Source organism: Gossypium arboreum, chromosome 12 (assembly GCF_025698485.1).
Source record: "Gossypium arboreum isolate Shixiya-1 chromosome 12, ASM2569848v2, whole genome shotgun sequence".
Taxonomy (NCBI): domain Eukaryota; kingdom Viridiplantae; phylum Streptophyta; class Magnoliopsida; order Malvales; family Malvaceae; genus Gossypium; species Gossypium arboreum.
In genome coordinates, this window is record NC_069081.1 from 83,103,206 (window position 1) to 83,115,416 (window position 12,211).

A 12,211-nucleotide genomic window follows, 5' to 3' on the forward strand; every position below is an offset into this window, starting at 1 on the left:
ATGTGATTTGGCTTATTTTGGCATGTTTGGTGATGTATGTATATATGTGAAAAAGTCCTTTTGCGTATAATTTCCATTTATATCCTTGTTTTGAATTAGTATTTGGAGTATCAAATGGTTGAATTTGAGATTGGTATGTTTGTGGTTTTAGGTAAAGTGATGCATAATTGAAAGTGATCATATTGATGATTTGAGAATGTGGACTTAGTATGTTTTGAATTGGAAAAATATGATGTAATGAGTGATATAGTTCTTGGTATGAAAATAGCATGAATTACGCTTGGTTGAGATTAGTTTGAATGCTTATTTATGCCATGTTATATGCCTTTTGGTTTGGTGTAAGTGAATGAAATTTAGGGTGAGAAAAATGACTTGGTAAATAGCCTATTTTTGTACACACGGGCAGAGACACGTGTGTGTGTCTCAGCCATGTATGACACACGGTCAGGTGACACGGCCCTGTGTCCTTTGGTGTTTAATTAGAAATCAAGTCATTATGCTCCACACAGCTCAACACACGGGCGTGTGACTTGGCCACGTGACATAAGTCAGTATACCCTACAGGTTTAGCATGGCCTAGGGTAACAACCCGATTTATGGCCTAGACGAAACAGTGGTCTCAGGACCACAAATTTGAAGTTAGAAAATTATTTTTATTATTTTTATGAGGTTATGGTACGGTTATATAAGTGCATGTAAATTTTGGTAAGTTAATTTTAGCGATTTCTAGTCTAATTTCGAAAAGTGACTAAAACGTATAAAAGGGAAAAGTTACATTTTAGTACCCAAATGTGTTAAATAGCTAGAGAATCAAAATTGAGGGCTTTTAAAAGGAAATTACACCCTTTTTAATAGTTTAGCTGGCCATGGAGTGAGGGGAGACAAAATTGTCAAAGTTAGGTGAAGCTTTGGTCACCAATTTTGACTAGTTTCATTTTTAATAAAAGAAAAAGAAAGAGAAGGAAAGAGCTATCATCATTTCTCCCCTCTTAGCCAAAAATATCAGCCAAAAATATCAGCAAATATTTGGGGTTTAAGATCTTGAAATTTCAGCAACTTGAAGCACTCATAAGTAAGTGATTTTGATAGTTTCTCTTAATAATTTTTGCATTTTTGAGACCCTTGGAGCATGAGCTTTCAAATGAGGGTGATATCTTACAAAATAGTCAAGAGTTTAGGATTTTTCCATGAATGTATTTGTGATATATGCTGAGTTTTTTTTTATGAAAGAATATGAGTCCTAGTTGTGTTATAAACAACTTTTGTGAAAAATGTTAGCATGAAATCACCTAAAGGGACTATTTTGCATAAGTTACAAAATAGGTGGTTAGTTTGTGAAATAGTGAGAATTTGGGATTTCCCTAGTAGTAAAAAGAGTTTAGCTAGGCTTGAAATACGAAGAAATTCAATAAAAATGGATTTTCGGGCATAGGGGTAAAATGGTCATTTCGCCAAGGCCCAAGGGCAAAATGGTCATTTTACCAAAGTTGTGAATTTATGAATGCCTAATTGTGTTTAGTGACTAAATGGATGCATATTGTTATTATAGATCAAGATTTGCCAAAACCGATCCTAGACCGGGGCAAAGCCAAGCAATCCGAATAAGCAGACTAGCTAAGAACTTTTTGTAAACCGAGGTAAGTTGCATGTAAATAATACAACTACATTGTTAATACTTGTATTCATATTTTCATTAAATTGATATTGTACGAATTGTTAAGTTATAATTGAGAATGCCTTATAATAATTGAGATAGTAGAAATATCCCATTGAAACCGTAGGATATGAACTGGATATTCGTGCCAAGACATTGGGTGATTTGTGCGCCAATGTAAGACATGTCTAGGACATGCTTCGGCCACATTATGAGAGCCAGTGTAAGACCATGTCTGGGACATGGCATCGGCATCCAGACGAGGGCTAGTGTAAGACATGTCTGGGACATGCTTCAACCATATTATGAGTGCCAGAGTAAGACATGCCTGGAACATGCATTGGCCTCGACAGAGATGGCCAGTGTAAGACGTGTCTGGGACACGATCGGCTAAGAGTTGTGCTAGTGTAAGACATGTCTGGGACATGCATCAGCACGCATATACGAGAGCCAGTGCAAGACCATGTATGGGACATGGCATCAGCAATTTATGCCATGTGAAGGTTCATAGAATATCAAGTAGTATTCCAAACGGTTTAATGGTGAAAGGTATAGTTCAATTTTGATAAATAAAGGATGATCATGTTGTGAGTGTTACAGGTACCTATATGATAAGCATGAGTAACGAGCTTAATTTAAAAAATGAGACTCGAGTAGATGATATAGAGTAAGTTATGTTTACCTTTAAGCTATAAGCATGATGGCAAATGGTGAGATTGTTGCCGTTTATTTATTTATATGCAACTTACTGAGCTTTATGCTTACTCTTTTTCCTTTCCCTCTTCTTTCAGTATCGCCAAGCTAGCTTAAGGATCCCATAAAGTCAGAGATATCGATCGCACTAACAGCCGCAGCACTCGGTATAGTTTGATTTATATTTTTGAAGGTGGCATGTATAGGTCTAGACTAGGATGTTGTATTAAGAGAATTATTCATGTATTTTTGGCTTAAGTCAAAGGCCCTTCACTTTGTATCAAGCCTGGAATAATGGCTATTATTCATTTTGATGAATGCATATAATGTTCTTTCTATGGATGAATTGGTTTTCATTGTGATGAAATTTGTATATTGACATGATCTTGTGTAGGTTGTGCAAAATAGGTGACAAAATAGCTTGGAAAATAGCCTAGTTTTTCCACACGAGTAAGACACGGCCGTGTGTCTAGACCGTGTGTGACACACGGCTCACGCCCATGGGTGTGTGTTATGGTCGTGCATCCCCTGCACTTAAAACTTTTAAGTCATTTGAGTACACGGCCAAGCCACACGGGCGTGTGCCCAGGCCGTGTCATAAAGTCAGTATGCATGCTAGTAGTACATGGACAAGAGACACGGCCATGTGTCTTGACCGTGGGAAGGACACGGTTATAGGACACGGGCGTGTTCTTGGGCCGTGTGGTTTTGACAGAATGCCCAGGTTTTCAGACACGGGTTTGGGACATGGGCGTGTCCCTAGCACACGGTCGTGTGTTCTATAACCACACGGTCGTGTGGAGCCTTGATGCATGAAATTTTCTAAGTTTTTCATGAGTTCTCGGTTGGGTTCCGAACCACCCTGGATGTATGTTTTGGGCCTCGTAAGGCCGTATATGAGACAGATTGCTTGTGAAAAGAGAAGTTTTTAATTTGTTTGAGATTTCACGGCCCATTTTTATACAGTTTGTTGAGTTTAAGTCAGTTAGCACCACGAACCCTATCCTAGTGTCGAATACAGGTGAGGGGTGTTACATTTGGTGGTATCAGAGCATGGTTTAGTCGATTCTAGGACTAAAGTAGCCAGAGTACGAGTCTAGCAATACATGCCACGTTTATGTATATTGATAGTGTGACGATTCCTGATGATTATAAATTGTGTTTTTCTTACATAGTAAATGGATCCTGATAGAACCACGGCAGATGACGTGGAAAGTAATACGCCAGCTCCCGCAGAAGGTAAGGTGGACGGGATAGGGAAGCCTACCTCTGAATGATGGATACTTGGTATACGGAGTTCGTTCGTGCGAACCCGAACACTCCACCTCCCCCCACCTCCCCCGATTCCTCAGTATGCCCCGATGGCTCTGCAAGGTGCAGACATGTTTAGACGAGAGAAGCTGCCGGTAGACAAGATTCGGAAGTAAAGGGCCAAGGAATTTCAGGCTAGTGTAGATGATGACCCGGAGAGAGCGGAGTTTTGGCTAGAAAATACTATGAGGGTATTCGATGAACTGTCATGCATGCCTGAAGAGTGCGTAAAGTATGCCGTGTCACTTCTACGAGACTCGACTTATCAGTGGTGGAATACTCTTGTGTCTATGGTATCGAGAGAAAGAGTAACTTGGGAATTCTTTCAAGGAGAGTTCCGAAAGAAGCACATTAGCCAGAGGTTCATGGACTAGAGAAGGTAGGAATTTCTAGAGTTGAAGCAAGATAATAAGACTGTGATAGAATATGAGCGTGAGTTTGTGAAGCTCAGCAAATATGTGCGAGAATGCGTATCCACTGAAGTTATTATGTGTAAGAGGTTTGAGGATCGCCTCAATGAAGACATTCGAGTGTTTGTGGGCATCCTAGAGTTAAGAGAATTTGTGGTGCTCGTTGAGAGAGCATGTAAAGCAGAAGAGCTGATGAAGGAGAGGAGGAAGGCAGCCTTCGAGTCGCGAGATTTAAAGAGAAGACAGATGGGGAAGACGCATCAGTCCTCCTCTAAGAGGTATAAAGAAATTAATACCTGATCGAACACTTCAGTGGGATTTTCGTGGAGGAATAAGAATCAACAGAACATGGCATCTAAAGCCCAAACTACTTCAGTTGCAAGTGTCGGTAGTGCTCAGCCAAATAGGCCGGAGTGTTTGCAATGTGGAAGACGTCACTTGGGTGAATGCTGGGCAAACGAAAGGGGCTGTTTCAAGTGTGGGTCACTTAACCACTTTATTCACAAATGTCCTGAGATAGATAAGAGAGGGAGAAAACAAGATGTGAAAACAAGCAGTGCTCCCTTGAGGGGCTGGCCTCAAAGGAACTCTAGGAGTGGGACTAGTAGTAGAGGTGCACCGAGAGATGCCGCGATAAGGTCTGAAGGTAAAGTGCCAGCGAGGACATATGCTATACGAGCCCGAGAAGAGGCAGAGTTTCCAGACATGATCACGGGTACCTTTTCTATTTACGATATAACTGTTGTCGCTTTAGATGACCCGGGATCTACCCACTCTTACATATGTATGAAATTAATACCTTGTATAAACATGCTAGTAGAATCCACTAAGTTTGTAATAAAATTGTCTAACCCGTTAGGCAAGCGTGTATTAGTGGACCAAGTATGTAGAAAATTATCCTTTGATGATTAGAGGCCACTGTTTTCCGGCCAACTTGATGTTATTGCTGTTTAATGAATTCGATGTAATTCTTGGGATGGATTAGTTGACCTCCCATGGCGTTGTAGTAAACTATGGGAGAAAAGTAATTCAGTGAAGATGCGAGAATGGAAATGTTCTTCGAGTTGGGCCTGATAAGTCAGATAACATGTCTGTAGTAATATTGTCTTTGGCAGCCGAAAGATATTTGATAAAATATTATAAAGCTTATCTAGCTTTTGTGTTGAATTCTCAAGTTTCCAAGTCGAAGATTGAGTCAGTACCAATGGTTTGTGAGTTTATAGATGTCTTTTCGGAGGAGTTACCAGGGTTACCCCCAGAGAGAGAGGTTGAGTTTGGTATCGAGTTGGCTCCTGGTACGACACTAATCTCGATTGCACCTTATAGAATAGTGCCCATCGAGTTAAAGAAGTTGAAGGTACAATTGCAAGAATTAACAGATAAAGCTTTTGCTAGACTGAGGTACTCACCATGTGGTGCTCCAGTGCTTTTTGTGAAAAATAAGGACGGGTCGATGAGGTTATGTATCGACTATAGACAACTTAACAAAGTAACTGTAAAGAACAAGTATCCCTTACCAAGGATTGATGATCTCATCGATCAACTGAGAGGAGCCAATGTATTTTCTAAAATAGATTTGAGGTCGGGTTACTACCAGTTAAGAGTCAAGGAACAAGATGTACCGAAGACTGCTTTTCGGACGAGATATGGGCATTACGAGTTTCTTGTTATGCCTTTTGGATTGACAAATGCCCCAGCGGTATTTATAGGCTTGATGAACCTCATTTTCTAACCGTATTTGGATAGGTTCAGTATCGTTTTTATTGATGACATCTTGGTTTATTCGCGTAACGAGAATGAGAACGCGGAGCATTTGAGAACTGTGTTGTAGATCTTGAGGGATAAACAACTTTATGCCAAGTTTAGTAAGAGCAAGTTTTGGCTCAAAGAGGTCGGGTTTCTAGGACATATAGTGTTTGGTGATGGAATCCGAGTTGATCCAAATAAGATCTCTGCCATTGTGGAGTGGAAACCACAGAGGAATGTGACAAAGGTTCGTAGTTTTCTGGGGCTAGCGGGATACTATAGACGATCTGTAAATAGATTCTCCATGATAGCTACACTGATAACAAAGCTACTGCAAAAATATGTCCAGTTTGAATGGACAAAAGAGTGCCAATAGAGCTTTGAGAAATTAAAGGCTTTCTTGACTGAAGCCCTAATTTTGGTGCAACCTGAGTCGGGCAAGGAATTTGTAGTTTTTAGTGCTGCCTCCCTAAATGGTTTAGGGTGTGTGCTCATACAAGAAGGCAAGGTTATAGCCTATGCCTTGAGACAGCTAAAACCTCATGAGAGGAATTATCCGACCCATGATTTAGAGCTAGCAACTATAGTGTTCGCACTGAAGATTTGGCGACACCATTTGTATGGTGAGAGATGCTGAGTATTTACTAATGACAAGAGTCTAAAGTATTTAATGACTTAGAAAGAGTTGAATTTGAGGCAACAACAATGGTTAGAGCTAATAAAAGATTATGAGTTGATCGTTGACTACCATCCAGCAAAGGCGAATGGTCGCGTGATTCGTAACAAGTAATAAATATTTATAATGAAGATCAAACCTAGACTAAATGTTATCAGAACAAAAAGGCAAGCGCACCTATCGAACAATAGTATAGTAATGGCAAGACCGGGATATCGTACCCAAGGGAACCAAAAGTACTATTAATAACTATCTTTTTATTATCTAGCCTAAGAATAAAATGGTTTGTTTTAATTAACTAATTATTTAAACTAAGAACGCACAGAGAAAAGAATTGGGGAATTGCTTTTGGGAAAATCGATTGACTTGAGACAATACCTAAGGAAAAATCCACCTAGACTTTACTTGTTATTCTGGCTCCGAATCGGACGATTTATTCATTCAACTTGTTCCGTAGAGATCCCTAAGTTATGTTATTATCCCTATTCAAGACTAATAACATCTAATCCCTAGATTGAATAATCGAGACTTTTCTCTAATGAAAACTCTAGGGTTGTATTTGTGACAGCCCAAAATTGACCCTAGTCGGGAAGTGGTTTTGGGACCGCTAAACCGAGTCACCGAAATGTTCTAACGTAATATTTATTGTCTAGAATATGTGAATATGAATGTGTGAAAAATTGAATGTTTGGATTTTGTTAATTGTAAGTGAATTTTATCAAATAGGACTTATGTGAGAAAATTTAAAAATGTGCTAGGCAAATGTAAGGTGGCCTATTAATACATGTGGGAAAATGGTTGTCCTTGCATGTCAAATAACCCCTTTCCTAAGGTGAGTGGCCGCCATGACAAGATTATGGGCAAAGGAAACATGTTTCCAACATGTTTTGCTAGTGGTGTATGTAGGAAGCCATAAAATAAAAACTAGCATTAAAGAAATGAGAAAAAATGAGCATGGATGCCCCCATTGTGCCGTAGCTAGAGAGAAAGAAAAAAAAAAAAAGGTTTTGTTCATTCATTGTTCATTCTTTTGGTTGTTCTTGAGAAAAAAAATGAAAGGAAGGAAGATTACCTAGGTCAATTCGCAAGCATCTTGGCTACTAGGAGGTAAGCATTGAATTTGTTGATTTGGTTTTGTAATATGCTAAGTTGAATGGTGGATGCACTCTTGGTAAGGTCAAGGAAGTTGAGATTTCTTTGTGTGTCTAGGCAAAATGCCAAATGATTAAGTGTTGGAGATAGGAGCTTACTTAGAATGATAAATTCTTCTCCTATAATTATTTTTCTTGCATGTTAAATGGCTTCTACTTAGCCATGCAAAATTTGTAATTTGTATGGATGATTGGAGCATTCGGCTAGGGTATAAAGGAAGGGATTTTGGTTGTTTCATCTAAGTATGGATGATGAATGTGCTATGGAAAGAAATTGGTCTTCCTATGAATATGATTCGTGAATGTTTATATTAGTAAAATAATTTATGTTCAAACACTTGAGGATTCAGCATTGTCCATGACTATTGTGTTTAAGATGTGATTTTGAATATTTGAATATTGAAAAGTAAGAATAGGTGTGATCGGTCATGGGAATTTGAGATGTTGTACATTAGAATTGAAAATACTTGAGACTAGATTACCTTAATAGTGATAATACATTCGCCTTGATGCATTAATTGAATGTTGGCTAAGGTTTTGATATTTTGAACAAGGATAGTTGTGAATGGAGTGAAAACCATTAAATTATACACATAAGTATCCAGCAAGAATTTTAACTACTAAATGTATTTATACTAGGAAATCAAGACATCAAAAGGGGAGAATCAAACAAAGGCAAAACAAAGATAATCGAGTAGTCGATTGGAAATCGTTTCATCCAATATAAGGTAAGTCATTAAGCACATATGTTTGATATTGCTTAAATGATTGGAAAATCTATGCAATTGTGTTTAATGGAATGCTATATATGTATAAATGAAATTGTATGTGTATGGAGTGAGGATAATTGTTGAATGTAAAAGAAATAGTGGAATGTGTAGAAAGTTTGCTTTCGGCACTATGTGTCTGCGGGCAATACGTGTGTATGGTGACGAGATTGGCACTAAGTGTGCGTGCTGGAAATATATGGCACTAAGTGTGCGTGCTGGAAATATAAGGCACTAAGTGTGCATGCTGGAAAAATATGACACTATGTGTGCAAGCTGGAAAAATACGGCACTGGGTGTGCGAGCTCGAAGGGTATGGCAATGTGTGCGGGCTTAAATGCGTGGCACTAAGTGTGCGAAATCGAGTGGTAAGCACTGTGTGTGCGTACTCTATATATATGGAGGGTGTGTCTCCATTGAATTGAGTATGGACAGCGGATCGGGTAAGTACCTTGAGCTCATGACGAATAGAAAATACGTTCATGCTCGGGGTTGAACTTGGTAAGCCTTAAATCTATGTGATGATTGAAATTGTATGATTATGGTGGAAATGAGTTAGTGTGTGAAAATGCCTCAAATATCTTGTTGTATAGAATATGAAATGTGGATGTATGACTTGGTATGAGATTGAACCGAAAGGTCTGAGGATTTATGGTATAGCTTCAATATGGATGAGTACCTAGCCTCGTCTATTGTTCATGTTGTGATAACTTTATCAATGGATGATTGTTGAATGCTTATGACTTACTGAGTTATAAACTCACTCGGTGTTTTCTTGTCACCCATTTTAGGTCTCTCGGACTCGTATTGTTCGCGTGATCGGAACCGTCGTTGAAGTCTTCACACCGGCTGAAATCTTTTGGTATTGTCTTCGTTGTTGAAGAACATTTGGCATGTATAGGCTATTATATTTTGTCGAATTGTGGGTTGTAAACTTTAAGCCATGTGAAAATGGCCTATGTGGTCGTCGAGTGGGATGCTAGAACCTATAGCCACGAGTCTTAGAAACTCTAATTTTGATAAGGTGGCCATAATTTGTGTCATGTATGATGGAGGATTAAGGCCAAGGAAAGATTCATGAAATTGGCATAGTCTACTGCAGTAACTGTTGCGGACAGCAGCAGTGAGATGAGATTGAAAAATCACTAAAAATAGTAGAAGTAGAATTAAATAGTGAGTAAATTATTGAATTGAACCTTGATTAATCTATTTTTATATGGACAAAACGAAAAGACCATATGAGCAGTATACTGAGAAATATTAAAGTTCTCGTGAGACAGGGCCAGAACGGTTTCTGGGTCCCCTGTCGCGACTTTGAAAATTTACCATAAATTATCCAGAAAGAATTAGGAGTCATGCCTTATATGTACAGATTCCATTTTGAGTCTAGTTTCATTAGAAATAAACGGCACCAGTATTAAATCCCTGTACAGAGAGATATTCAAGTTGTAATGCGCGAAGGTCAGAGCAGTTGATCCCTGTAATATGGGTGACTTTAACTAATAAACTGTACCAATTGGCCCGACCAAAAATTCTAAAAATAAATCCATGGATGGGTATGTGAGTATAAATTCAGGAAAAATTTACGAAACCAGTTTCCACATTTTGAAACTCGAGATATGATTTTTAAGGCGACGGTGACGCAGTTTTCCAGCCTGACTGGTAATGTCAAATTGGTTGGTACCTTGAGAGGATTTGGCCGTTAACCCCTCGTGTCCGACACCGGCGACGGTCACGAGTTAGGGGTGTTACAGTATTAACTCGATCTATGGATCCCCTTATTAGGTTTCACCCCAATCCGACAAAATCTTGTCACCCTATTTCTAGGCGCGCAATCATCTCCGCTTAATTATGGCAAATGTACTCTTAGACAGGGTCTATTCCTCCTCTGAATAAGAGCGTGTCTTGAATCAGTATCCTGGAATATCAAAACAAGAATTAAGAACACATAATTAAGAACAATTTAAATATTTATCATACGATTTAGAAAATAATAACAAGATTCTCTTAGGTTTCATTCCCCTTAGGTATCTAAGGGGTTTAGTTCATAATAAAATAAGAGTACATCTCAAAAGTATAAAAATAACAAAACATGAAGAAAACTCTAAAACCCCTGAAGGAATTCTGAGAGAGATCTTCAGTCTTGGAGTAGCTCTGGCTTTTTGGGATGGATAGTCTGGCTTCCTTCAAGTAATTCCTGGCGTGTGGTTCTGTATTCCAGAAAAGTTCTGGAAGAGGCCCCCCTCATTAGGTCACACTTAGGGTGTTTATATAGGCTTTGGATTATCTTTCTTCCTCCCTAAGTATCCTTTTCAGTGTAAAATACAACTCTTTGAAAAAGGGACACACCCGTGTGCCACGGCCGTGTGACGTGATTGCCAGGCCATGTTCGATTCGTTAAATTGCACACGGCCGTGTGGGTCAATGGCCAGGCCGTGTGAATCGTGAGAGCCTTGGTCGACACCCTCGAAGGATACGGGTGTGTAAGCAGCCCGTGTGGAAAGGCTTAGGTCGTGTGGTCTTCTCGATTTGGTCCGTTTTGTCCCTTTTTAGCTCATTTTTTACTCCTTTTGACTCTTGGTGCTCTCCTGAGTGCAAAACATGAAATAACCGGATTAAGAGAACCAAAATCCACAAATCTAGTAGTAAACATCCATAAATATGCTACGTATTTGGGTATAGATATGTATAATTTGGCATTTATCAAATACCCCTACACTTATTCATTTGCTTGTCCTCAAGCAAAATTCTCATTTACTGCCAGAATTCATTCTTTTCAATCACATGATCAATATTGATAATGTTACAAACTATTCCACAGAGAATCATACAGTGAGAATTAAACTATAGGGTCATTAAAAACCTCAAACAATCTAAATCAGATATTTTGATAATAAAATCATAGGTAATCTCCTTCCTCTAAGTAATTAACTTTAGTCCTAAATATACAAGAGATGACATCCTCACTAAAGATTCACTCAAATCACTCAAAGTGTTTAAGGTTCAAGATTAAGCACTCGATTGTCTAACGTGAAAAGTTATTACCATAGGCTTGCATGAAAATCAAATCTCCACCACTTGTAAATGATATGATATACTAATCAAAAGGTCTTTACATGGTTGTAATGGGGTTTAGGTTACAGGTATGGATACAAGCTAAAGAAACAAGGGTTAGAATTGAGATAATTTTAAAATGTTACCCCACTATCAAAAACTTAATTACTGAACCACAAACAAATATCTAGAACTATTTTACATGAGTTCATGACAACTTTCGCTTGCTGAGAATTACAATAATAATACTGAGTTTTTTTTTTAATTAAGAACAAGTTAAGTCAATACAATTTAGAAATCATACTTCATGATTTAGTAACAAAAAATGGTGAACATAGTGAGGTAACAATATTAAATTTAATCTCGATAAAAAGGTAAATTAAGAAAGAGGATTTCAAAAATAATGGGTTAATGGGTTAATGAAGAGGGTTAATCAATAAAAAAGGTTAGTAGGCTCAAAGGGGGTTCGCTAAGGGTATAATTATGTAGGAAGGCTTTTTATGGAGTAAGTGGGTTAAATCCTAAGCGTCTTTATCATCTTAGTATATCAAATCATACGTGTGATCTCGACAAGTATAATCGAAGCAAGTCTAGAATAACATTCAATGTTGACACACTCAAACCACAAAAGAAATGAGCAAGAAAGAAAGCTATATGCTCAAAAGGCTCAAAAATCTCACCAAAAATTTGGGTTTTTGATGTCATTCATGTTTACTTAAGATTTCAAGATAATACCTCAATTTAGGAAA